At 36.5% G+C, this 27,652-nt stretch overlaps 1 long non-coding RNA gene across 1 annotated transcript in view; it reads right to left on the reverse strand.

The window, feature by feature from the left end:
• Positions 1-27,652, reverse strand: part of LOC148057633 (uncharacterized) — a 366,117-nt gene that overhangs the window by 31,689 nt on the left and 306,776 nt on the right. The window contains exons 18-23 of the long non-coding RNA XR_015708086.1: positions 21,661-21,756; positions 19,675-19,947; positions 12,954-13,001; positions 11,402-11,507; positions 10,410-10,520; positions 6,316-6,404 (exon numbers count right to left, since the gene is read on the reverse strand). This is a non-coding gene — a long non-coding RNA (uncharacterized LOC148057633). The remainder of the gene's footprint in view (positions 1-6,315; positions 6,405-10,409; positions 10,521-11,401; positions 11,508-12,953; positions 13,002-19,674; positions 19,948-21,660; positions 21,757-27,652) is intronic.

Below are 27,652 nucleotides of genomic sequence, written 5' to 3' on the forward strand. Positions count from 1 at the left end.
AAAAAGGGAACCAAACTAGACCAAATCTTATAAAATAGTATCCCTGCCCTGCAAAAAAAAGAAACAAAAAAACCCCAACCCTCACAAGGCAATGTCAACTTTACCTGTATATATTGGTATATATTGCATTGAGTCCTTGATTCTCAAGTTTTTCTTGAAGTGCTCATATGCCTTAGTAGATTAATATATCTTTTGTTGCCATTGTGGCTTTCAAGTACAGCATGGTTGCAGCTTTTTTGGGGAGGAACTTTACGATGTATGCTTCTCTCAGGGTGCAGATCCACCTCTGATGTTCACACTTTGGCTGTTTAGCACTGATGGACAAGAGAAAGTTTGAGGCCAAAAGTACTCCTAACTTGCTGCCCCTCTTCTCCTTCTTAATAGAAAAGGGTATCTGAGACTATGTGGAAGTGCTTCTCCTCAGATGGACAAGAGAGTTTTGAAGCTGTCTGGCCTGTTTGGGTATATGAGATACTTACATATAAACATAATTATATGTGAGATTTAAATCTTCCTACATGAAAATATTTTAACACCCTTCTGACACTGTAATAATTTCAAGGGTTTTTAGTTTGCTAAAGCACCCAAAGACCAGCCTGACAGAGAATCAGGTCCCACTGATGAGGTCATGATCTGTCTTGGGTTTCTGAAGATGGATGACGTGATCAGAGATGCTCACTGCCCTCCCAGAACTTCCACTCAGGCCACTTTGGGGTCTGGGTACCCAACCTGACCAGCATTTTTTTTCCACTTGTTGAGCAGTGCTTGACTTTCCACTGTGTCTGAAATCTGTTGTGGAGGTGTGAAGATTTTATTGCTAACTTTGCTGAAAGTTTCCCTGAAGTCAAAGCAAGGAGATCCTCTGGTCAATTCCAGATGTTTGAATTAAAAACCAAACAAACAAACAAGCAAACATGACCATCATCCTTTGAAAACTGAAGATTCATAGTCCAGTTTTCATTTTGAAAGTGTTTGGATTTGGGGCACTAAAAACCCAAGTGTTGTTCAAAATATCTACGCAAAATGAAATAATTAATTTCTGTCAGATTTTAATTGGGACCTCCCTTTATTGTCCAGCATGATCTAGTAGCTACTGATCTATTTGAGTTTGTTTGTTGGCTTTGTTTGTTTCACTGAAAAGTTTACATTATGCTGTGTTGTCTGTGGTTTAAAAACCTTGATTGCATTTATAACTGCAGGAATCTTCAGTAAGGCATTTCTGAAGAAGATAGATAGAAGATACAAGAATATAGCGGCCTAACAAGAAAATCTATCACTGCTTTTATGTCTCACAGGCCTCTCTCAATATGTTCTTTAAAACTTGAAATAACTTTATATAATTTTGTCTGCAGAAGATCCAAGCAGAAGCACAACTGTTTGCAAAAGTTGAGGAAAAGCATTTAAGTCTACTTGGCATCATTTCAGTTCTTTACAAATCTATTACATGAAAAAAATCACAGCTCCAGGGAGCTAAGCTATTGTACCTGAACTGGAAGGTCTGACCCAGATATGGATTGTACCCATTATGTAGAGACCATCAATTGACAAACATTTGAAAGTGTTCAGACTACCAACAAGAATAATATAAAAAAAATAAAAATCCATTGGCACAAAAACATATCATAAAACACCTGAGATCTAACAAAGAAGCTAGTGCTGGTTCATTGTGAACAGACACTTTCAAGAGTCTTGCAGTTTTTACTTTGTTTTGTAACATGCTTAGTGGAATTCAAAAAAGCACCTGGCTCTCAGATAAATGCTTCTTTTAAAGAAAATCTAGAAAGTTATGCAATGGTTCTGGGCATGTGATCTGGGAATTTGGAGTACCCTCAACACTCATCAAAGTTTGGGGGAGGGGAATGGGGATTCTTTATTTTTTTAAGTTGTAAACGATGAAGGTTGAGTGGGTTTTCAGACAATGGCGTCTGTGTTTGCTACAGATGTGCTATCACAAGTATAACAGCAGTGGTGCAAATGAAAACCAGATCTACAGGAGAGAGTCGGGCAGAGCGTTGGGGAAAAGTTGGGGATGTGGGCTAAGGTGGAAGGACCAACATTTTCCTCTTTGACGACCAGATTTGGGAAATGGAGCTCAGTCTGCAAGTTAAACTGCTTCATATGTTTTACATGTGTAAACCAGAGGCTTACATGATTAACAGAATACACATGCTCTGACCCCCATACCGACTTAAACCAGGTGAAGATCTGCTTCATACACAGAGCTATTGTTAATGCAACATGCCTTGTGCCTACTTTGAACTTCTTTGTGTGACAATCAGTCAGGGTCATACTAAAATGAAAACATTACTTTTCATTTCCTTCAATTCAGGGTGGAGCTAAAGGAGTCAGAGGAGTCTTTCCATTGATTTCAATAGGATTTTGTTCAACATATTCTAAAACACCCCAGATTTTGCGTCGTGGTGTATAAAGCAACTTAAGTTAGAAAATACTTCTTTTTGATGATATTAGCACCATTCTGAAAAATAATAGAATAAAATGAAATTTCTGGAAAAAATATCTCCTTTGAATTTTCTCCTGTGTAACTTCCTTGGTTGCAGTCTTAAGCAGAGCAAGAGCTGTGTGTTTTCTATGTGAGCACGATATCAAGCACCACAAATGTTCAGCTTAGAACTGTCAAGCCACACATAAAATATTGATACCTCACATTGACGGGGTTAATACAGTGTTATTTTAATTGCAAACACACTGTGGGTGATTAGTCAAACTTGGTGCATCTTGAGTTCTAAGATAAAGATACCTTCTGGCTGGACCTTCTATGCAATTAGCACTATGACCCTCATGTGCTCTTCTCTGTTATTAATATGATTGGTCTAATATAAGTATTAGATATCATTCATTAACCTGTTGTGAACTGTCTTAGAAACCATCTTTGAATAATAGACTACGTTCCTTTTTCTAAATCCATTTACTAGCAGGGAGACCGAAAAGGATGAAGACAAGCTTTCTCCATTAGACTGACTGGTATCGTGTTAAGCAATATATAGTGTATGAAATTATGAAAGAACGAATTAAATAACAGGGCATATCTGGCTTATTAGTAATGGATGATCAGGTGCTCATTATGTTGAATTTCCACCCTGTTCAGAAGATGAATGCACATGCCAGAACAGAAATATGCTATCTGACCCTGCCTGAAAATAAACTAATGCACATCTGGAAGTTCACTGGTTTGCCAGGTCACTACTGTTTATGCTGGCTTTCTCCCTTTCTTTCTTTCTTTTCTTTTTTTAAACCAAGCAGTTTTAATTTGAATCTTTTACTTGCTATTAAAAGTGCATTTGCCTACACACTAGTTATTCAAAAGTTGTAGACTATTATTAGCATTAGGTGAATAAAAGGAAAAAAAAGAAGTATATTGGAAGGGAAGCATGTTCTTCTGTGGGGCCAGAACTTCAGCTGGTAGGAATCAAGTACTCCGCTGGCTTCAATGGAGTTACGCTGTTTACATGAGCTGAGGAAAAAGCCCAGTAAAAGAACATTATCTACAAGAAGCAAGATCAGATTGTTAACAGGAACTGATCATAGTTTTGCTGACTTCCCTAGTTCAATATTTTGCCTTAATAACACTCTGAATTGTTGTTATGTTCCTATGTGCAAGCTTGATCATTTCACATTTTTTACTCACCTCACGTATGTCGACCTGTCAGAGTTCCTGCCTTATGATGTGTGAGGCACCCCCTCTCTGCTCTGAAGACAAGGACACACATGTGGCAGGATGATTGCCTAAGAACTGTGTTGAGGTTTACCTTATCTGATGGGTAAGGTGAGCCCCACCACAGAGGAAGGGCTGTGGATTTAAATTACTGAAAGAGGGAGAGAGAGGGTAGGATGAAGGATGTTCTCTGGTCTGCACCCCATCAGGAAGCATGCACTCCTGGTTCTGTGAAATTCCACATGCTCCCTCCTACTTCATGGGCAAGCGATCAGCTGTGCTCTGTGTGCTGGCACGGGCACTACTGGGGGCCAGGCACTGGAGTACTGCCCTGCAAATGTGTGAGGTGCAGGCATGACAGCGGGAGAGGGAATGTGTGAGGTGCAGGCATGACAGCGGGAGAGGGATCATCTCCAACAGGCCCAGCTCAAAATGCCTGAGATTTGGCAGGTCAGCGTATAGAAAAACAGTCTTCCTGCAAAGGAGAAATCAGCGTCCATGCTTCATAACTTATATTTGTTTGAAGTAGGACTCTAAGTGTGAGTCCCCACTACCATAGGATCGAAATTTTTATGTTTTTAAAGGGGATGAACCTTCCTCAGTAAGTATGTATTTATTCTAGATACTCCTGTTGGAAAGGAAGCAGAAGGAGGCAGAAGATTTGCTGATTTTTCTCTCTGATATCCAGCATGCTGTTTCATTAAGGCATCATATTCTAAATCACGCTTCCGAATCACTTGAATAAGAGTAGCTCAGAGTGATTGCCTTTGACATCTGAGCAAGAAATACTCATTAAAGAACAGAACAGTGTGTCGTCATCAAACGTGTATTGCAGCGTTTTCATGGAGATTTCCAGGGCCTCTTAGAAATAAAGTCATACCTATTGCTTAAATTAAACATTGAATCGTATGACTTCTGCAGAGGTCAGCTACTAGTAACTTAATTCTTAATCATCTGCTAACAACCTGGAGATCAGTTCAATTGTTAGGAATTCTAGCAATACCAAAATTACCACTGTGTTGAATTATTAAAGGTTTGTATCAAAGAATGAGCTTAAGTTGCTTTGGTCTTGTGTAAAAATTCCTCTGATCTTCGGCAATCATAATTTATTTACAGCTTCCATACGTTCTCCCTCTTTCACAAAGAAATAGGGTTTCTTAAATATGGCCAGGAGGCACTGAATTTTCATATGTAGTACTATCTCTCAGTTAGAAAGACAGGGAAGAACTGCTGGCTTGAAGGTTCAGCAGCCAGCTTTTCTGTGTGAAAGGCAGGTTATCTAAACATTTTCTTCCCCTGAGAGAGATATTCATAATATTTATCCTAAAATACAAATATTAGGGCTCTTTGCTCCATGTGAATTATCCTTAGGTATAGTAAATACAGTTCAGGTTAAAATAAAATCAGGGCATAGCAACAGCTAATGTTTACATTTATAAAAAGTACATGTGGAGATTATTGCAGGAAAATGTTCCAGAATTTATTAAAAAGTCCCCCTTTTAGCTGGATAAAGAACATTTTAACATTTGGACTTGAACCCAAGTTGGCTGTAACTGTGTATTGTGGCTTCCACAGAGTATCTCTCTGTTTAATGTGGACATCTTCCCAAAACTTGGGATTCTTTCATTTTGCAGAAGGCAGATTGATACCAAATGTCCTGGTTTATAAATTACACAGGACAGGATTTTTTTTTTTTTTTTAAATTCAGCTTTGATCTATCAGCTAGTGACTTGACAATCCTTTAGAGTCAGATAGGATCACCCGTTTATCAGTGTTACTTGTCTGTGTTAGACATATAATTACTTGAAGCATCTGGTCAGCTATAGTGAAAATGGAACGGAGAAGCAAAGAAGAACATATCTGATATACTGTTGTAGATTGTACTTAAAAATGCAATGCAGTTTTAAATGGTGCATGACACTACTTTACAAAGAAAGGTATATAGAAATAAAAGCCTAATTTCTTTTTGAAAAAAATTGACACTGCTTTATTGCTTTGAACTGATGTCCTTCTGTTGATAATCTGTTGAAGTTCACAACAGATATGCACAAAGACTTGATTTTCTTTAGAAACGGGATACAGTAAATGTTCCAAGTAAAATGCTTGCCAAATTTTCATACAACAGTTCTCAGTTCTGACAGTTTTTATTTAAAACTGCTTGTAAACAAGCAAATAAAAGGAACATGATTTTTAGTTGCTATGCCCTTCAGTCTCTAGACATCAAACTAGCTGGGAGTGGACAAGAGGTGCTTACTAGTTTTGTAAGGCCTAACAGAAGATGTGCTCAGATTCTTAGCAGGGTTTGATGGTTCCAGCAGCATGAAAAGGAGAACCATTAGGAGGGTCACAAACTATTTAGTTAGTGTATGCCATTATTAAACCAGAGTAATATGAAATGGCACCAGACCCTTCCTCAGACCTTTTGCTAAAATGTTTGGGTTTGGTCCTATAGTTAAGTTCTATCTACTCTCTGTGGTAGATTTTACCACACAGTTGCACAGTCTAACTATATAGGAGGGTTGGTCTTAATTACAACCTCTGCTGTAATGCCCCTGGCCTGCTTATTTCTACTCTATGGCATTCCTTGGCAATAGATCTAAAATATAAACACATTCAGTTTGCTCTTTCTCAAGCAATCTTACCTGTGATAAGCCAGCCCTGAAAGGGTTCACCTGGTTCTTGGAGCAGAAATCCACTTCTCCAAATATCTGTTTCACTGAATCAACAAATCCTGGCATGGACACATAGGAAAGGCACATCATGAACAGGCAAAAGGCACTGCCTGCTGATAACTCCAGACACCCGTGTAGCATGCATCTCTATAACCTACTCTCACAGTGTTCTTTCCAAAATGCTCAGTGTTAACCCAGTGTCATGCCAACTGAAATAGCAGCAATTAAATTTCCATTGCAAAGAAAGTATGAACAAAGCTGAACACTCTTGTAAAAAAATACTCTGCTCAGATGCGGAAAACAGCTCTGAACAGCTGAGAACTCTGTCAAATCAACATCAGTTCTCATCAGACCACTCCAAGGTGCTTCTCTCCGCAATAACATAATGCATTTCAATTTCTGTCACTAGCAGTTTTCCATGCTTAGAAAAACAATGCCACATGATTGTTTTCTATCTCTAAAGATAGTGATTTTCCCCTCTAGCTCTCCCAACTAAAGACTAGTAAAATTAAACATATATAATAGCAAAATTAAGCCAAAGTGCTAAACAGAAAGTAAACAGCAAGGATGTAGCGAGATTGCATCTAAAAACATCCCCTCGAAGTTAAAGACTTCAGAAAGTTAGGAGTGAAACCTGAAGGTTAGAATGAAAGCATTTTTGAAATGTTCTCTGTAATGGTTATTGCACTGTCCTACAGTTCTCAATTATGAACCCACTCCTTATATAATTCCCTACCTTAAAGCTGCATTACATATTTAAATCCTCTTGTTCATGTATGCAAGAGGTAAAAAGACTCTTTTGTAAAAAATCCCTACAGGAGAATGACCTTTGTGAAGGTAGCTCCCTCAGATGCTGAAAGGAAATAGGAACACCTCTATCTCTTATTAAAATATGCAGATAAGTTCAGATTTTTTTCCTCTGTTCTCAAGAAATACACTTTTTAATATATGCTCTTATATGATTACATACCAAGAAGTATACTTTATTTTAAAATATGTAAATATGCTGCATTTATCAAAAGCAATCCTCACCAATTTCTCTTTCATTTGGAAAAATTAAAACATATATTTTACAGCTAACTGTGCAATATTATTGTATCTAATATGATTGCAGCTGAGGGAAACACATGAATACAACATTGGGGCAAAGGTTTTGAAAAATGGCTCCCCTGATTTTTAGTATAGCGTTTTTTTTATAATCAGGGAAAGTACTCTGGTTAACTGAGAATGAAATCCAATCTCCTCTGTCACTTCAAATAGAATAGCCCTGCTTGCGGTTTTCATCGAAACTGCCCAGAAATTTGGGGTGTTTGATCAGAGTCCACTTTCATATATGATGAAATATTAGATATTTGGAAATCAATCCAAGATAAAAAAGCAATAATTGGCATCAAAAGCACTGGAAAAGTAATCATGATGTGATCCTCCACTCACACAAAAAAAAATTTAAAGCCTTTAACAGTTTCTTGCTGATCACCTGTGCAGTCAATCTGCTGTGGGACGCTTTGCACTTGGCTTGTGGTGATTTTTAGCAGACTGTCATTTCTTTTCTGAAACTCAGAGATAATTTTTTTTTGTTAGTTCATGTGTATGTACCACCAGTATTTGAATATAAAATAACGTATTCTCATTGGCATACCAAAAAGGGATCATGTGGAGTTAGTCAATTATCCATGTTAGCAAAGGGACTGGCATGCAGACTAGGGCAAGGAAATACATTTAGGCTTAAATCCCAGTTTTTCTGTGAGCCAGCCATCTTCATTTCTGCCAATTTGAGACAAAATACTCCAAAACTGGTTCATAATATGTGCTTTAGTCTGACCTCAATTATGATCAATTTATACCACGTTAATTGTGGGGAAAGTTTGGACCAGAGCTACAGCTTTTTTAATTTTATCCTTTGAGATCAAATCTTTGCATCATGATGCATGTGCCATCACCATATTACTACAGAAAGGTTATCCTATTTTGCTGAAATACAGGTTAGTTACGAAGAACACTCTTGCATTCTTAGAATTTTTCTCTGGAGTGCGGGAATCAAGGGTGACCTTATTCATTTTCCTTGAACTGGCCCAAGTAGAGTACAGTCAGCATTAAAGTCTTACCACTTAGGAAAATTAGTAAACAAAATTTCCAATCTTTTGTGAACTGATTAATGACACAGCAAGCAGGAAGAACTGGCCATGTGCAACACTGAGTTCTAGAAGTTCACCAGACTCAAAGGAGTCCAGTATTTCCCCAGACTCCTTTTCTCCAGTGAACTTTCTATGCTTCAGTTAATAAGTTCACAGAGTTTGACACCATCAAACAAAGCCTTGGTAGACAAGAGCTACCTACATGAAATATTCTTAGCACAGGGTAAGAGGATCAAATGACTTCTGCATTAGAAGACCCACAAATGTCAGAATTTACACGGACCCGTTACAGGAATGGATATTTTCAAAGTCTGATGCTTATGGTCTTACAAATTTTTCCCACTATTATAATTTCTGTGGAAAAGTTTTATTCATCCATTAAACTAAATGAACAGGAAGAAAGTCCAAAAAACGGTCTATGACAGTCTTTGTAAAGTTAATAAGAAATTCCAGGAACCAAAACAAAATGATAAAAACAACCTAAGCAAAAAAATAATAAATTTAATCCAAGCTTTTGATCATTCTTCAGCCATCCCTCTTGGGACTGGGCTTTACCAACACATCTCTCCAGTAGTTACACTGCAAGGCAATATAGCATTACATTTATGATGACAAAGTAAATTATTCAATAAAGAAATTCAGGTTTCAGTAATGTCTTTTTTCCTCTTAAATTTATGCAGCAGTGTATATTTGCACATTGCTATTTATCTGTCTAGTGAGTCTTTTTAGTATTCGTGTGTCTCCTAATGAGTAAATAGCCAAAATCACACTAGGATGATGGTATATATTTCCTTCTACTCTCTCTCAGTTGATTTAACCTTCTCTTCTTTTCCTTCTTTCCTATATCTACCCAACAATTCTTTTTCTCAACTCTCTTTCTAAATAAATTCACTTGTACGTGTTTCTTACCCCTTTATTCTTAATTTTAGTGACTTTCTAGGGAACTGCAAAAAATAAATCAGAAATAAACTTTTTCTTCCATTTTGAAAACAGTCATATCTATGATGGTTTAAATTTCCTATACCAATAGGCTTCTTAGAATAGTTGTTGCTCTCAGCACAAACTAGACTTCTGCATTTTTCTACTGAAATAGCTGAAAACGTAACAGTCCAACTGGAAGCCAGAAAGTAAAGATCACAGTGCTCAAGTTAGCTGAACGGTTATCAGTCTGGACACTGTCTTCTAGCCAGTCACAGAAGACCATTAGCTATTTCCTCTCATACCAGTTTGAACATGCAGCAGCAGCACAGAATCCAGGCAGACTCTTAGGATATGTAGCATTGCGCTGAACTAATGGCAGAAAATATTTTAAAAATAATCAAAGTATGTCAGTCTTTCTAAGCATACCTCATTTTATCTTTTTTGAGATACAACTTGCGATCAACTTCAACAGCTATCTTCACCTGGACATTAATTTCAGGCAGATACAGAACTATTTAGTAAGAGGTATTTGCATGAGATGAAGACTAAGGTTTTCCTAGGGCACTAGGATGGGGCAGCTATTCTGAGGCTGCAGCCTCCTGAAGTTACTGTGAGACACCTCACCATGACAATTTAAAAATCAACTCAAGCCTTATGGTGTTCCAGACATGAGTGAGCATTTAGAAGGAACGAGTCCATCCTCAAAACCTGATTTTCAGGGAATGACTGGACTGATTCATTCAGTCTCTGGTCTTCAGATATACCTTCATGTTCTTGAAGAAGCACAAAGGTGCCTCATACTTAAATCATACACATGTATCATATGCAGAGCTGCAAGTACTTCAAAATGGAGAAGGATCACTCTAAAACTAGTGGCCTGTCTCTTTTATGGCAAGATTTAAAACAAGAATGCAAAGTCCTGTAAATTTGATTGAAAAAATTAGCAATCGAGTATTTTCTTTATTTTGTTATTATTTTATTTCAGGAAAAAAAAAATCTTTCTCTTACCCCTGCTTAAGTTCCAAGCTGCTGGTCCTTCTTTTTTATTTAATCTCCCAAGATGAAGGGACCAATGAAATGTCTATTTTTTACCTTTTCCTCATTAGTAAATGGAGACACCTAAAATAAAAATGTAAAGAAAATATAATTTCTTTCAATCTGAAACTTTTCACGTAAAATATGGCATAAATTTTATTTGGAAATCAAAGAATCACAAATCTTATTTCTTGTGACTTATCTTTAATAAACGTTCAGCTTTTTTCCCACTTTCTACATTCAATAAAGAGACATTGCATTGCAGGAGACAGTCTTAAAGGTCTCCTGGATTCAGAAATGTCTTATTGCTAATGAAGTCTTACAGTGCAAAATAATAAACCTATTTTTCAGCTCTTACAGGGTTGCAAAGCAGACAGGTATATTCTTATTGAGACAGGTGAGGACTGAAAAATTCTAGTTCTAGATTTCTTGATTCTGTAAATAAGCTGAAGTCACAAAAATGTTATTTTAAAAATCACATCTTGTTTTTCAATGGTGTTGTCTTTGGAGATAGAATGGTGGTAATCCAGGTTGACATTCATCCTCCAAAAGAGGAGTTAGCTGAAGTAATCACTCCAAAGGAAACGTAATTTCTTTTACTATGACTGACATACAGAATTTTAACGTGCCCTTGTTTTCTGCATAGGACATGAAAGACTGTTTTGCCGTTTGAGTGTCAAGGGATATATGTAATCTGTGTATTCAATTTTGGGGTTGGTTTTTTTTTCTGAAACACCTCTTGCCTCCCAGGATCAGATGATCCTTTTCTGATTTTAAGATCTTAAGGAAATATTCAGAACAAAGTAACTCCCTTCAGTTCCTTCCTCCTCTTCTTCTACTTCAATATTTTAGAAAGAATAAAGAAATCAAAACACAGTCATGCTGTTACTGTTTATTAAGTAATTTCTTAACCTGCAAAAAGGCAAGAAATTCACTGGCTTGAAATAATCAGTCTCTGCATATACCTCCATGTTACGCTGTCCTCATTCTCCTGTGTGCTCTGGGAACAGAGGAGGAAAGGGGAAGAGGTGACAGTGCAGCAAGTTTCTCTTCTCTCCCCATTTCCTGCTCCTGGGGAAAAAATCAAATTGGGTTGTCAGCGGATGTGTGCTTATATGCTCCTCCTGCAGCCAATATATATCTGCTTGGAAGAATGGGCTGAACGTGGGTCACTATAATTTCCATCTTCAGTCTCACAGAATTTCTTTCTGGTTGGGGATTTTGTAGGTGCAACACTAGAAGTCATGTTAATGTTTCATGAGACAGTAAGCATCTCCCAGTGCTTCTGCAAGGACATACATGTTTTGCTGCACACTATGAAACTGAGTCATATTTTTTAAGAAATTATTTTCAAGAATTATTGAAATGGGATTTATTTTTTTTTTACCTAAGCAATAAAGCAAAACACAAACTAGGGGAGGGTGGGGAAGGCATTCTAGTTCAATCAGATGCCTCCAGAATGGATGTCTTTATGAGCACCTTGCACTCGCCTCCCTTCTCTGCATTCAAATAAGGTGAGAAGAAAAATTGCACTTTTATCCTCTTGGAAGTCATTTTTATTAAAAGATAGGAGAAGGTGAGGATTTTTATAGCAGCAGAAGCAAATGGAAATTATTTTTGGCTTAATTTCAACAGAGGGAGAGAGACCCTCATGGGACATGGAGGTAGAAAATTTTAGCCCCATGGTATTCTATAATAGTATTCAGGCAGTCCACCCAGAAGAAATGCCTTTGGAACCCTCCCCAAGTAAAGGCTCATTTACTACAAAAAGACAATAAATGCAGAGGTTAATTTTTTAAAGTTATTATCATTTGTTCTCCTGGCACTGAAATTAAAGGCACATTTGAAGCAAACATAAGGGCAACTTTTGTTAGAAATACACAATCTGAACACACGAAATTGAATTTTATAGTGCTAATTGCCCCTTGAAGAAAGTTCTGTCTGATAGTCAGTGTCAGAGATGGTACTAGAATCTATTGAAAAGTAGAAATCTTAGATTTTAAAGACATAGAAAGTGCTTAAATATCTGATTAAGTGACTGGAATTTTGCATAGTTGAAAAAAAAAAACCCACCACACTCTAAAACAACTACTTATTTTCACACATGTGGACTTCTCAGACATTCAACATTCTCTCAAAACTACTGTTTCTTGAAAACAAATACTCAGACATTCACATCTTTAGAAAATGTGAAGAAATAATCCCTGAAGGTGGTAGTCATTACATTACATGATCAAGCACAGCTAAAATTTTTACCTTTGATCCAACTTCAGGCTTTGTTTTACTCAGAAACTATAAGTTATACTGTCCTTCAAGCGGCTGCATTCCACCTTTGCTCCAAAATGAAAATAAGCTCTGCTTTGTAAATTTTCCCTTGTATTATTTACAAATATCATAAGTGCACTCGTGATTTTTTGTTCATTTGAGATAAAAAACATGCTATGCACATGAAAAGCCATCATTAACACAGGTGAAAGAGAATGAAGCTAACTGCTAACTAAGGTTTCCATCATTCACCTGCAGTAGGAGACCCAGATGAAGTCCTCTTCTTTGAAATATTAATTTCTACAAAGCAAATAAAAGAAAATTATTCTAGGTGGTCCAGACACGCAGTGTTTAGCATCACCTTGGCAATGTGAGAAAAGCAGAGATTTGAACACGGATTTCTGAGATCTGACATCAGCTGCCAAACTACTGTATAATTGTGACATAGGTTTTTATTCTTCTCCCGCTATTCATTAAAAATGTTATCTTGGCACTGAACAGCCTTCTCCAAATCTCTTAGCGGTATTACTACATTCAATTGAAAGTATTGATTTTGACAAATAAATAGTAGTTGAAGAAAGATTGTTCACCAGAAGTGTCCCAGCCAGGTTCAGTTCTGAGTTGATCTTGATGGGTTTGCACAGTTTGAAATGTTTAAATCTGTCTAGCTTAGCATAAACAGTTTGCTATGTATATTTTCAAGCATGTGTCAAAAGCGATGACAGTTATTTCAATACACTATCAGATTCCAGAACGGATAAGATGTTGTAAGTTGTTATAGCAAGTAGTACATACTGAAAAGGCAGTCTTGTTATTAAGCTTTATAAAACTTGATCATCCTTTATAAATTTCAAGCATCATATATGCATGACAAAATTTAAACCTTTGGTTGAAGGAATTATGCCAAAAAAATCTTCCAAGGCAAAAATCAAAGAAGGTGACAAAGCTTTCTTATCTCCCCAATCAGTTTTCAAGGGCCATAAATAGGTGTATTAGGAAACAACTGGAACCATTAGAAGACCCAACGAACAGAGTAGCTCAGGAAGAACTTGTAAGAAAATCCTTTGTTTATTGATTCTTAGTTCTGTATTAATAAATTATCTACAAAAGGTTTCATTCCATCTACCGTATTATTCTAAATTATAAACAAGTCAAAGAGTTTACAGCCCAAGAAATAAATGTCTTTAGTTCTGAAACTTCCATTGTTTTAATTTTCCTTTTTTTATTAATTTACATCCCAAAATGCATTTTTGGTTTAAAAGGAAAGCCTGTTCCTTCACAATGTTAGGTGCTAAAAACAGGCAAAAAAACAAATGAGAGAGTGTGGGAAGATGGGACATATTATATTTATTTATTTTTGTAGTTCTATGTGTGAATGCTTAGTTCTGTGCTGCTGCTTCTACAACTGTAAAAGAACTTTTACAGAGCTAAAAGTATTAATGCCTATACCACTAAACTAATCATAGATGTGCTTTAGGATCACTTTCTATGACAGTACCATACTGTACTCTTATCAGGGAATGGGCTAGCTGGCTCTTCAGCTCTTCATTTTTTTTATTTCTTGAGATTTATTGTTCCTATTGTTCTAACTTAATTATATTGTTATGAGATCTCATGAGCACCACAATAGTTTAAACTTTGGGTATGTGCTATTGAGTAACTGCCCATGACAAAGAAATAAGGCATAAGCCCACAGAATTAGTCTCCACGTAAATTAGTGATACAGCTTATCCTAAGGGCTTCCTCATTGACACGACTCCCACTCTGTGAGGAAGCAGGTACTTGATGCAGTTTAGGCTTTTTAAACATTTTATTATGATGTTAGTGTTAATTTAGACACTCTCCTTATTGATTGGCAGCATTGCTTGTGATGGAGAGTGTAATTTCTTCTCTGCTAGATCCTGGGAAACTTCCATTTACCTCAGCAGAGGAGTACAGAACATTCACACAGCTACGTGATACCTGGCAGATCTCAGCTAGCAGGTCCGGAGGAAAATCACTACTTGGAGGCATATTTCCTTATCTACCAATATGTAGCAAGAGACCAGCATTTCAAACATATGTTCATGATATAATTCACTTTAAGTAGGTAAAAAGACAAATACATTTTGGGTATGTAGTTTACTCAGAAAGGACTATTCACTTACAGTAACTAGCTTCTCCAACCAGATTTTAATTATTTCATTTTTTAATACAAATATTTGGCTAATAGATATGAAAGGTATTTATTTTCTCTTCAGTTGGCTTTCTTTCCTAGGATTAGTATAACATGACAGATGGCTGATGTCATCTTTACTTGGAAGAACTCAGCTGGCAATAATAGCATGGTACATTTCTGGGGATTTGCAGTACTGTATGTCATGAAGCGGTTTTCAACCAAAAAGAGTCCAAAAGGGAATTCCCAGAAGTAAATATCTGCCTATGATATCCTACTGCGTCTTGTTGATGCATCACAAACAGAAGGAAGCATAGAGTCTTTATAAAACTCCATAAATATTTACAATATTGTTGAAAATACATTGGAAATGCTACAGATTGCAAATGTTAAGGGCCCCCTTGGCACTGTATCTTTAATTTTGCTGTTGAGTGAGAATAACAAAAACTGGTGCTTTATATATATCAAAATCTGTTATGTATATATTTGAAGTTCAGTGATTTTTGTCACATTTGACATTTGTGTGTAATAGAGTGAAAGCATTAATATTATTAGAATGTAGATACCCTGGTTGATTGTTTTTCATTTTGCTAATGATTGCTGTGATGAGTAGACTAATGTCAGGGTCGGAGGGTTAAAGTTAATGAGAGCTTTCCATTGTGCCATTGATTAATGGTGGATACCATAGCAAGAGATTTTCAGATTCCTCCCATATAAAAAAAGTGAAGGTAAAAATTGACTGATGCCAATTTAAACACTTTTACTTTGACTGCCTACCAAAATGTTTCTAAACTTTCTGTCATAATTAAATGTAGGCCTGACAAAAACTGTGAAAAAGTATATAAAATATATAAATTGTATCAGATACTTGTAATGATATAAATTAAAGCTTGCTTTATAAATCTACATTTTCTCCATCTGCACTAGGCTAAACTGTAATAGATTGTATATTCCTCCACCTAAATGCATGTTGAAGAGCAGCTTTTTCTATAGGTAGAATAAAAGGACAGATTATAGCATATGTGTTTTAATATCAGAAAAAAGGATTCCTGCAACAGCTGATTTTATAATTAGAGTTTAAATATGTCGAGTCTGCTTCATATTTGTCCCCTTTTAATCCAAGAACAGGCTTTACTAACTGGATTCCAAAGACAGAGGGCATTCATTAACATCCATAAAGATCTAACTCTTCTTGAAGAAAATAGACATAAATGCAAGAAAGCAGACCAATATCCATAACAAACTGAGCAAATACTTTTGACAATTATTTTCCACTTCAATGCTTTTTCCTACTCTCCATCACAATGAGAAGGAAACGCGAGTCTGGGAGATACTGAAAAGATGCATCTTAAAAGCCAGAAAGACCAACTCTCCCAACCCACCCCCCACAAAAAACCCTAACCTTACTTTCAAAAGTGTCATTATGTCAAACAAAATATATAAGTTGTTTTTAAATATCTACTAAGAGTTTTTCAAAATATATGGGTTTTTTAGAAAAGAATATCATATAACAGGTAGAGTATGAGAGAACTTAATGACTTAAAACAAATGTCTTTGCCTGTCTTATTAACCTATCTTTATATACCTAAGAAATGCACAAATAAAATATGACCATGACATTTATATGAATATTTTTATTCCTTTTCCATTTTTTATTAGGAAATAAAATTAAATGGCTGCATGTGCCATGGTTAAGAGAAGTTAAGTCTTGATCCATCACCTGAGCATTATCGCCAATGAATGATAATTGACCCATGATACCTATTAGTACCAATGTAGGCTTTGCCCATTATACGAACAAATTTGAAACAGGCTGGCCTTATAATGGGCAGTATAAAGCTGTCATGTTCCACTGTCGTTACGTTGACGGTACACTGAAGAGACCATCATATCCTGCAACATGGAAAGTAGTAGGCTGGTAGGATTTTTAATGTTTTTCTTTTGTGGTTCAGTGTATTTTTTTCCTAAGTATGATTAAATAATCATAAGAACTCCTCTAAGGGCTAATCTGAGTTATTTCCCAGATTTTCACCTTCGGGACATATTGTCCCTTGTCACTGAAACCTCAGGGACAGAAGGGTACGCCACAGGGTGGCACAGCAGGAAGCTGAGATACTGATGAAACAGTGTTCAGTTAATGAAGGCATGGCCCATGGACTCTGCTGGTATGCCATATGTTTGAAGAAATGCTAATGACTACAATTCAAATACCTTTTTCATCTTAACTATATGTAAATGTGTTTATAAATGCTCTCTTATAAATATACTATCACATTTTTAAAAGCTAAGTACTAATGTTGCTTTCAACATCTATAATACACAATAATTAAAACTTTAGCAATTCTGCTTAATTATACCTTATGGGAAACTGTACCGTAATTTATAGAAATTAAGCAGAAAAACAAAGATCAACAGAAATAAAGCAGCAGTGGAAGAACTGAATAATAAATCACTTAGATCATTAATGTACAAAAACAAAATCATTGTGAAAAGACAACTTAGGGCCCAATTCTCAAACAGCTGAGATCTGCAAGTGGAAGATCAGTTAAAAAACTCAAGGCATTCCATTAAAAAACTCCTCCAGCAAGTTGAACTAATTGTGACTTTTTTGAACTGTTAGATCGTTTAACAAAAACCAAACAATAGAACTACAGATTTAAGAGCAAAAATTGGATTTTAATTCAGCAGTGGCTCTTTTCTCTTTGCTTTACCTTTGTGAAAACCCTGCAACACTGCAGGTGATCATTAGCCACAAATGGCATTTTGCAGTGAATCATCTCCTCCACAAGTGGCCAAAACAACATCTCCATTGCAACAGCAGAAGTGCTATTCAGGAAGAGCAGTTGGTGACCAGGTTAGACTACAAGGGACACTACTATTTTTGCTGCAAGACAGGACACCCTGTTGCAGGCATTACTATTCCAGAGAAACTCCATCAAGATCCAGGTTAAAGCATGGTGGTATTGCTAATCTGTGAATCTACTACTCACTTTTTTTTTTTAACATAAGTTAGAGACCTGACTCACCTGTGTGCAAATTATGCCTAACACCTACTACAGAATTTAAGTAAACTTAAGATGAAAAAGGGCCAACTATTTTAAAATCTCTGAGAAAATCTACTTACATGGCATTTCACACAAGCAAACCCATGAAACTTAACCACCAGCTGACTCCATTTTCTAACCAAAAATCCAGTTCAAGCAACAAGGAAACTAAGCTATAAACTGTAACAGCTGCCTAAGGGATCTTTAGGACACTCTGAGTATTAAGGTAGAACATCTGTATCAAGCTGCTTTTACTGATTACTTTTCTTCTCCTGCACCTTAAGAATTAGGATGGAAGGAATTATATGAATGAGCTTTACTTGTCTGGTTTTAGCCAGAACTGTCCTATAAAAGTGGAAGACTTTTTCTGCTTCCCTCTCACTGGAAAGGGTCAAAAATTTGACCTTAAGTAATGAAGAGGAGAACTGAAAAACTATACTATTTTGTGACCATCTTACTTACAAATTAGGCAACTGTTTGAAAAAATAATTTCTGAGTAACCATATATTGTGGAGCACTCCATGGGAACGCAAACTAGGCTTGTGTGTGTCTGGTTTATATAGTGAAACATTGGAACCTATTTTACGGTCAAGGCACTGAATACCTTAACTTGTATTAAAGACAATTTGAATGCATGCTACATAGAGGAGGATACCTTGAAGGTAAAAAAAAAAAAAAATCACAATATCTCAATGTCTTGGTGGAAGGTTCTTTAGGCTGAGTAAACAACCTTTTTATCAACTCTGCCATCTCTCCAAGGTGAATTTATCTTCGGCTGCCTCAGCCAAAGGCAGCTTTCTGCCCTATGTGCCCTCTTCAGCCAGGCAAGACTGCCAGTCAGAGTCAAGAATTTGACCCTACATATTTGACACATACGCTCTGAATGTCTCATTTTTTAACCATTAACACTGACTGGTCTGTTGAGATGTCATTCTCTTCTGGAAGGCTGGTGAGGCGTGGGCCATTTGTTGGTCCTTCATACAGAAGAAAATTTCACACTCTGGCTGTACATTATTTTTTATTGACAAAAATGTAAAATATGGAGGACAGAGTAATGGACTAGAGAGTGTGTCCTTCAGCTTAGCAAGTCAGCTCCAGCTTGAAGAGTAGAGAATTATTTTGGCACTTAGCACCTGCTTACTGACCTGTGTGAAGAATATCAGTAAAATGATTTTAGGTACCTTCCATTACCAAAGTTAACGAACTCCAGCTCTCTAAAAAGACGACATTCCTTTATTCCTATATCACACACAAGGATGTAAGGCACAAGAGGCAAATGTTTGCATTTCTAAAAAAAAGAGGTGGCCAACCCATTGATTTTTGACAAGAATCAGAAAACTTTAGATATCTGACCCTCAGGTTCAGAGCCAGTAGATATTCAAATATTAAAAACGGGATTTATGTAGAATTTACCTGCTTCAGTGCAAAACTATTAAGCTGGAAGGTTCCATTCAGTCCTGAAGACCATGAAACTATTCTGTCTCCTCCTGTATTACTGCTTGTGGTTTATTTATTTATTAATGTTTGTTTATTTATTTATTTTTAATTCTTTAAATTAAAAGTTCCTAAGTGCTATGGGGAATGATTTAAGAAGTCTAACACGTGCTAGCTGGTTCAATGTAATTCAAAGTAGGGGTAAACAGAAAGGCTTTTTTTGTAACATAACCAGATGAATATATTACTTGTGTAGGCTACAGGAATGCAGAAAGGGAGTGGCAGTGACAGAGAAAGACTTCTGGATTTCAGTTGCTATTAACAGAATTATCTCACTCACCTACAGAACACAGAAACAGTCTTGAGGGAAAAGGCTTGACACCAGATCTTCCCCTTCACAAGCCAGTGCTCACCTACAGAGTTAAACCCCCTCTTCTTCCCATGCTCAGCAAATCTTCAATTGTCTTCTGCACCGCATTTGAGCTTTATGAGGAGCACTTGAAAGTGCTCTGAAGAAGACAGTAGTTGGAGTTCCAATCTAGGACCTGGGTGAGGTGATCTTCGAAGTCCTCAGGCAGGTCTCCTGCTCACAATTCAGTTAGCAACTATTCACCTGAGAATTACATACACACAGGGCAATGCTGCTTTTCACCCTCTTGTTGCATTTTAACAGGCATAAGGAAGCACATATCAGGTACCTCAAAATAAGCTTTACCTTATCTATAAGAAAGAATTTTGAGCCTCAGAAGAATACAGCAGACGTGCTCTCCTGAAGCTTTGTAAAGCTTGGAGACTTGTCCTGTCCATTCATTAATTCTGCAGCTGCAGGTAGCCTCACAGATAATACATTTTATTTCACTTTCTGAGGTCTCTGACTTCCCCTGTACCCTGGGGAAGGAGCCTGGCTGCCTAACCAGAGATTCTGCCATCAGGAGGCACATTTGGCTTCACACCATACTAGATGCCACCAGTGGGCAAAAAGGCAAAATAGTGGCCCAAATCCTCAGTCTTCTGCTTCTCAAGATATTTCAGTAACTTGCTTTATTTATTAATAGAGAAGGGGAAACTTTGAAAAGCTGTATTCCTTGGGAAAAACAACTGCTACAACAGCGTGATCCCTGGAATGCCTGTAGGATCCTCAGTCAAACATCTGGATATTAATAAGCAACTCCTTTCTGTTTGCTTGTTTCAGAAAAGTAGACTATTCACTGGAGTATTGTTTATTATTCTCTCTCTAGGTAAGAAGTTGATTATGTGTCATTTCTCCCTTCCCTTCATTACTCACAGACCGTGTCTTCAGGCCTTCTTCCATGGTATATCTTGAGCTTTTGGTGCTTTTTGGACCTGTCTACATGCCTGCTTTTTTCATCACTAACACCCTTCAGAAACCTAATCAAGCCTTCTTCCTTTTGAGGGATGATGGCTTATAAAGCTAAAGTTTGAAGACCAAATCAGATGGGTAATATGACTATTGGAACAGACAACTGGACAAAAATCCACTGAATTGGTGGGAGCTTTTCAGTTTAATCAATATGGTTAAAGATATGTGCAGGCTTACATCTTTGCACAATCCATGCAGCTAGATCAACTGTTCACGTTTCAGAAAAATTATTAAGAGAATTGATTGAGTCTGGAATTTCATAGTAGAAAATTATGGCCTTTCAGAAAAAAATTGACCAAATAGAATGAAAATAAAATTTGAAGTTTCTTACAAAACACTTTTTTGGGAGAAAAGCATTTAAAGGCCAATAGAAATAATATGGAAATGTTTCAAAAAGACTTCAGCTCTCAAGTATGGATTATATCATAGTGAACCTCAAAATGAAAAATAATTTTGAAACAAACAGCAACATTATACTCCAATATAAAGGTAGAGAATGCTGTGAGCCTACTGAAATGCTTTGTTTCAAATTAGAAAATACCTTTCAAGCAAATTTAATAAAAATTGATACTTTCCTTTAAAAAGTTCAATTTTCTCAAAATGCTGTTTCCTGACAGCTGCAGCTATGACTTATATTTAGAAGCTTCCAAAACATTTTAATTTTGAGGTTATTACACAGATACTTCCAGTGCTAGAAGAGAATGTTGTGAACACTGAAGGCTTAGAATAGCCTTTTCAAAGGAGGATCAAAAGCTTTAAAATGTTGCATATGGATATGGCTGGGAAATTATTTCATGAAACAAAAAACATTTGGAAAATGTTTGGAAAATATTGCTTTCCCTAAATCTATACAAAGAACTGAAGTCTCAAGCATTTAATAAGGAAAAATACCATATCATATCCTCCTGATTATTCAGTTGTGATGTATTTTGTCTATTTACTCACACATAGCATATGAGACATGAACTCTGGGGCAGAGGTGAGCAGACTTCAGTAAGGGAGGCTGGTGCCTACTGAACACCGTTTATTACACCAGAAGAGCTGCCAAAAGAGGAAAGAATATAAAATTAGAAAATAAAAAGAAAAGGCAATCCTAATAACAAGGAATAAATAAATAAGGACTTCTTTCTCTCCCTCTCATTTATTTATTTATTTTTAATGTAGAAGGCACTCAAGCTGTTTTTTAAAGGCATTTTCATACCACCATTCCTTGGAGTCTTAGAACACACAGTACCTACCACTGCTAAGCCATAGTTCATTTCACTAGAGGTATCCAGAAAGCTAATTATCTCCTGAGAACTTGCTATAATTTTAAGGGTTATGCACAAGATGTTAACTAATCACACAGCTCCCAGATATTTGTAACATGCAGTGTGACTCTGAGGTTGCATTTAAATGAGAGACAGGCATGACTACTGATGTGTTGTTTGTTAGTGCTGCACAGCAAGCAAAATGCTGCATTACACAGTGCCAAATTCACAATACTTCATCGGTTATGCTTCAGAGATAACAGAAAGCATACAACACTTAATCAGTGTTCAGTGTTCCACAGGCTATATTAAATAATAATAATAATAATAAACTGAGAAGTACTTCAGGAAAAAATAGACTGCAAAATTAATTACAAATTGCAAATATGATGCAAATGAATGCAAACAAGAAAAACAAAATGTTCATTTTTCTACCAAACATGGACCTGACTTGGAAAACCTAGGCTTATCGGGAAATGAGAGCTTACAGGTCAGGCCTTGTATTATCTGCACTACGGATATTTAGATATGTTATCTAAACTATAAAAATTTGAGGATGTCCAAATATGAAATGTAAAACTCATGTTCTTAAGTTGTTTACATGACTTCTGTTGGTAAACACACTCAGAACATATTATCAACTTAGAATTGCTACTTTTTAATAAATACTGAAATCAAAACTGCTGTGGACAAGCATCGGACTTTCCACCTATTTTCAGAAATGGGTGCGCAAATAAAATATAGCTTATTGAATTTGAAAACAATACTATTGACTTCTTTGGAAACTATCAATAATGCTATTGGGTGTTTTTCCCCCTGCTGTGAATAGAAGTAAAACCAACCAGCTAGTTATTTTACAACAAATCCTCACTTTTAAAAGTTGTAATTTAATGCAATCATTCAGTCAATAACCAAAAGTTAATATACATGTTTTCCAATGTATAGATAAAATATCTATCTATATATAGACAACAAAAAAAAGAAAAAGAATTAGAAAATAATAGTATACCATTCCTGCAGGAGTTAACATTTATGCCTTGTCATTCATAATTTGAACAAAATTACAATATATAAGTATGATAGATAACTGTTACCTCTAAACTTCTGACATGTGAATTATTTAATTAATTGTTCCCATTTTGTGCTACAACACTAAGCATATTTCAGTAGGTCCATACATATTTCAATAGGTGCATCTTTTAAATTTAGGGCTATGTCATCACCAGACTAAATCAGAGACTAGATAATTAATATTTAACTTCTGTTAAAGCATCTTGACACGTGTAGGTTTAACCACTGCCCTTCATTTAAGACAGCCACATGAAACATCTATTTGTAAATTTCCACTTAATTTTAAAGGAAATGAAACATCAGTATAACTTCATAGGGCAAATAAATGACAGAAATTCAAAGAATCTATGGTTTTAGCAACCCAGAGAAAGCCTATATCTATGCGTGTTGCAGAATTTATTCCCTTCTGATCAGAGAGTTGAGGGGAAAAAGAGGGAACCTCAGATGAACTAGAAGAAAATCTACAGAGATTTATTTTCAGGGCATATCTAACAACTGATGTGGATTTCCAGTTTAAGCTCAGTAGAAAAAAAAAATAGCAAAAAACATTCCAGGAAGCTGTGGTATTTGCCATAGAAATTGAATCTTGCCTTGAAGCAAGAAGCAGCTGTTACTGAGAAACATGGAAATAATTTACCATAAGAGGCAAATGCATGAAGAAAAGAGATTCTAATCTGGTTCATGATACTATTAAACTATTTTTAAAAAACTCAGAAAAACAAAAGAAATGGGCAAAAATGCAAGCTGTCAGAGATAAATGCTGACACTATTGGGAAAAACCATTAAAAGATCATTTAGTTAACTAGAAGGCCGGAGTGGAGGGTCTCAGGTGTTCAATGAAACCTGCCTTCCAGCTCAGAGGGAGTCTGGTTAAAAGTAGAGAAGAGAGAGTCACAGACCTGAAGGATAAAAAGCTGTTTACACTCAAAGACAAAACTACAGATCAGAAATGCTAAAAAGCCTCAAAAGTCTGGGATCAAAACCAGAATCTTATAATTAGCTATTCCTATTTTGGAATTGTGCCTACTCAACCCAGATTTCTAATCTGTCTTTGAAAAGTGAACTAGAGACACTCAAGGTAGCCAAAATAAAAAGGATAAACTGATCAGTGGCTTGTATTTCATTATGGCCAAGAACTGTGTCCTATCCCAGGAAAAGGACTTTAACTTTCAGTGTTTCAGACACCAGACAAAAAAAAAAAAAAAAAAATCCCCAGAAATAAAGTCTTATTCAATGGCAATATTTTTGCCAGCTCTACTACTCAGTTTGAAAACGTCATTTTGGGGAATAATTAACTTTAAACCCGCCTCTCCCCAAAACAGAGATTTTCAGTATGTTATTTAAAGTCCACAGGCCAAATTGTCTATCAATTAACTCTGACTTCAGAGAATCAGCAAAAATGCAGCTGCAAAGAGTAGAACTTTGCTAGGATGAAAATTTCTTTCCAACTATGTAGTTTTGAAAGAGCCTAGCCTTTTAAGGTCCATTTCTGAGAAAAGACAATGATGAACTCTGCATTTCTACTACTAACCAGTCTACACTACTTTAATGCTTAAGTACATGCTAAAACTCACTCACATCATTGAGATTTAAACACAGCTAAATAATTTCATGACTAAGGGCCTATGTATACACAACAGATTTTATGCTTTTTTAGTTGTGATAACTTCACAATCCATTTTCAAGCTTTTACACATGAGGATCCATTAAGTTCAAGAAAAAAACCCAGCAGTACTTGCTTAAAATCTCCCTTTCTAAGTAACCCTATAATTTTTCTTCCATACAACTTTACCTTGACTTTTTTTCAGAAATCTAATCTAGGTCAGCACATCATGCCAGAGCCTTCCTGTATCATACATAATTTGCCTGAAACCTTTTGGTTTCTGATGTCTTCAGTGCTGGATTATATCCTTTTATTTGTGCATTCCTTTTGATCATTTCATCTCAGTTCTCTGTATATATAAAAATAACAGCTGATGCACATATGAATTTGAATGCCATACTAAAATGAGTATAGAAGATGAAGTAAAACAGAGATTAAAAATGCATGTGCAAGAGATGAGATTGGAAAGGTTCAATGGGACAGTTCAGTGTGAAAAGAAGCTCAGAATTTTGGATGATTACCTAAATTTTATTCTGAAAACATTTAAATCTCATTTTCAGAAAGAGCTCAAGCTCAGTGAGACCCCAAATGGGATTATCACTTCTTCATTCCCTCAAAAAGTTTGGAGCTAAGTCAAAATTAAACTGTGGGTGACAGTTCAAATGTGTAATTTTCATTTTGGATGCCTACAGTAATTTAATTAAATGATCATACTAGTGGTAACTTCTCTCAAAGGCTTAGCTGATATCTTACAGAGTAAAGTTGATGTCCACTAAGAAATTCCCTTAACATAGCATCAGTAGAGAAAGCTTAAAATGGCAAACCACCAGAGCAACTGAATGACAAAAGGGTATCCACATTTGTTAGATTGCTGAAAAGCGTGGTAGGGACTAATAGGGAACATCAAGAAAAACCTATGACAAGGTTGAGTGACATTCCACATTTGGGTGGCTAAAGAGCAAAGCTGTAAGAAAAACAAAGTGATTGCCTGGAGTGCAAAGATCCTGTCAACATGAAAACAAGTTAAACAAACAATTTTACTCTTTAAATTCATATTGAAGACTGTGTCACCGTGATGTAACCGAACTCTTTAAAATCAAATCAATCAATCTCTGTAGGACTTTGTGGAAGAGCAAGAAGCAGAAAATAGAAACTTGACAGCCTGATCTACCTTTGCCCTGATGTTAACTTGTCAACATTTATAACCCCAGAAGAATAAATCAGACAGTATACAAATTATTCTTAACAGCAGTGACAGCTGCTGTCCTTTTTCTCTCAATGCATGCAAAACTCACTGGCTTAGTTTCATTATTATTATCATTATTGTTATTATTACTTTTTTTAAAAGTCTTCCTAACATCATCTTCAAGAGATAGATAAAAACTGCTGTAAATCCAAAAGAAAAACAACAAATGCTTTGAAGTGTAGGGGCTGGTTTCATTCCACCAGCAGCAGATAAACAACTATCTTGTTACTAGTAAAGATGGCTTTGAATAGAAGCACAATCCATCTCTGCTGGGGTCCAGAGCTTCCCAGCTGATTACAGCTGAACAGAAATGACATCCAGTGCACTGAAATGACACTCCAAGCCTTCTGGACCATGGGAACCTCAAAAGAACCTTAAAAAACAATGGTAAACCACTCCACCATTCAGGCCAGGAGCGATGCTGCTGACAGCTCGGCTTCGGGAGTGATGACCTTCCCGGGCACTGCTCATTGGAAGAGACACGAAACAAATCAAACTGTTCTTTGTTCCCCTCCCAGAACTCAGCAAACACTGAACAACAAATGTAAAAAGTTACCTCATTTTGATAAAACAAAATCCTTCAGTAACTTTTGATGAATTCTGGCACGTTGAAAAGTCAAGAGTTAACTGGAAAAACCTGCAAACACAGCTTGGCTCACTGCAGTATGGATGAAGGATGGAGCTAAGAGTCTTATTGTCTTACAAGTCTTTCAGTGTTATTGGCTGAGCGCGCTGAAGCCTGAAAAGAGAGGAAGTCTATTGATTCCCAAAGCAGGCTAGGGCCTTTCAGATCTTTCAGGACCTTTCAGGTCCTCTGGGAGCTCAGTAAAACCTTCGGTGATTATAACCCAGAGCATTTGCTTCATTTCTCTTCCTGTGGACTGCAGTTGTATGTTTTAAGGCTTTGGGCACTTCAGACCGACTTGTGGATCTGTTTTCATTTTGGTGAGCTGCTGCTGTTGCCCAAGCACTCAGGTGAATAAAAGGTTTACAGTTTGGTCAGTAGTATACGTAAAGGGGTCTTTTTTTGGAGCCTCAGAAAAAGCATTATGAATTAGATTATTATGTCTTTAGAGGTGAAAAGAGCCAAAGCAATCGAAGGAGAGAGAGTGCCTGGGCGTGTTAAAGAGCAATATCACTTGGAAGAAGGACCAGCATTTTACAATGTCTAAACAATTTGTTGAGGAGGCTGGGAAGAAGTGTGAAAAGAGACAAATTTGGAAGGACAATTAGAGACGATCAAGATGAAATACTAGCTGTCAAACTGCAGAAAGTATTTCAAACTAGTGTTAGCAGATGCTTCAAATATTACTCAGAACAGACAAAAGGAAAATATGTGGGGGCGGGGGAACAGGACCCTAACCCATGAGACTAACAAAGGGATTGAGTGATAGGATATAAAAAACACACTAATTATTGATGCAGTTCTTTTGCTTCTGTCTTTGCAGAAGACAGAAGTTAAAGCTGTGTGTGTAATCTGCAGGTAAAAGGTTAGGTAATTATCCGAACATACCTGAATTGCTAGTCTAGAAAATGCACCGAATGTCTCATCTAGGATTTCTCAGCTGGTTCTTCATACAAGGACAATGTATTTCCTTAGTGGTAGTTAGTTTCTTAGTGACTACTTCCACTTCTACTCCCTGTACTTTCCAATTAGCTCCCAGGCTGTGCCAAGAAAATGGAGGTAAAATAAAGCAGCAGTCCTTCAGTAGCTAAAAAGATCATGTTTTCCTTTATCTACACACAATGAAGGGGGAAAAGTAAATG

Source organism: Nipponia nippon, unplaced genomic scaffold (assembly GCF_047370975.1).
Source record: "Nipponia nippon isolate SJK-2023a ecotype South Korea unplaced genomic scaffold, ASM4737097v1 scaffold_1, whole genome shotgun sequence".
NCBI lineage: Eukaryota > Metazoa > Chordata > Aves > Pelecaniformes > Threskiornithidae > Nipponia > Nipponia nippon.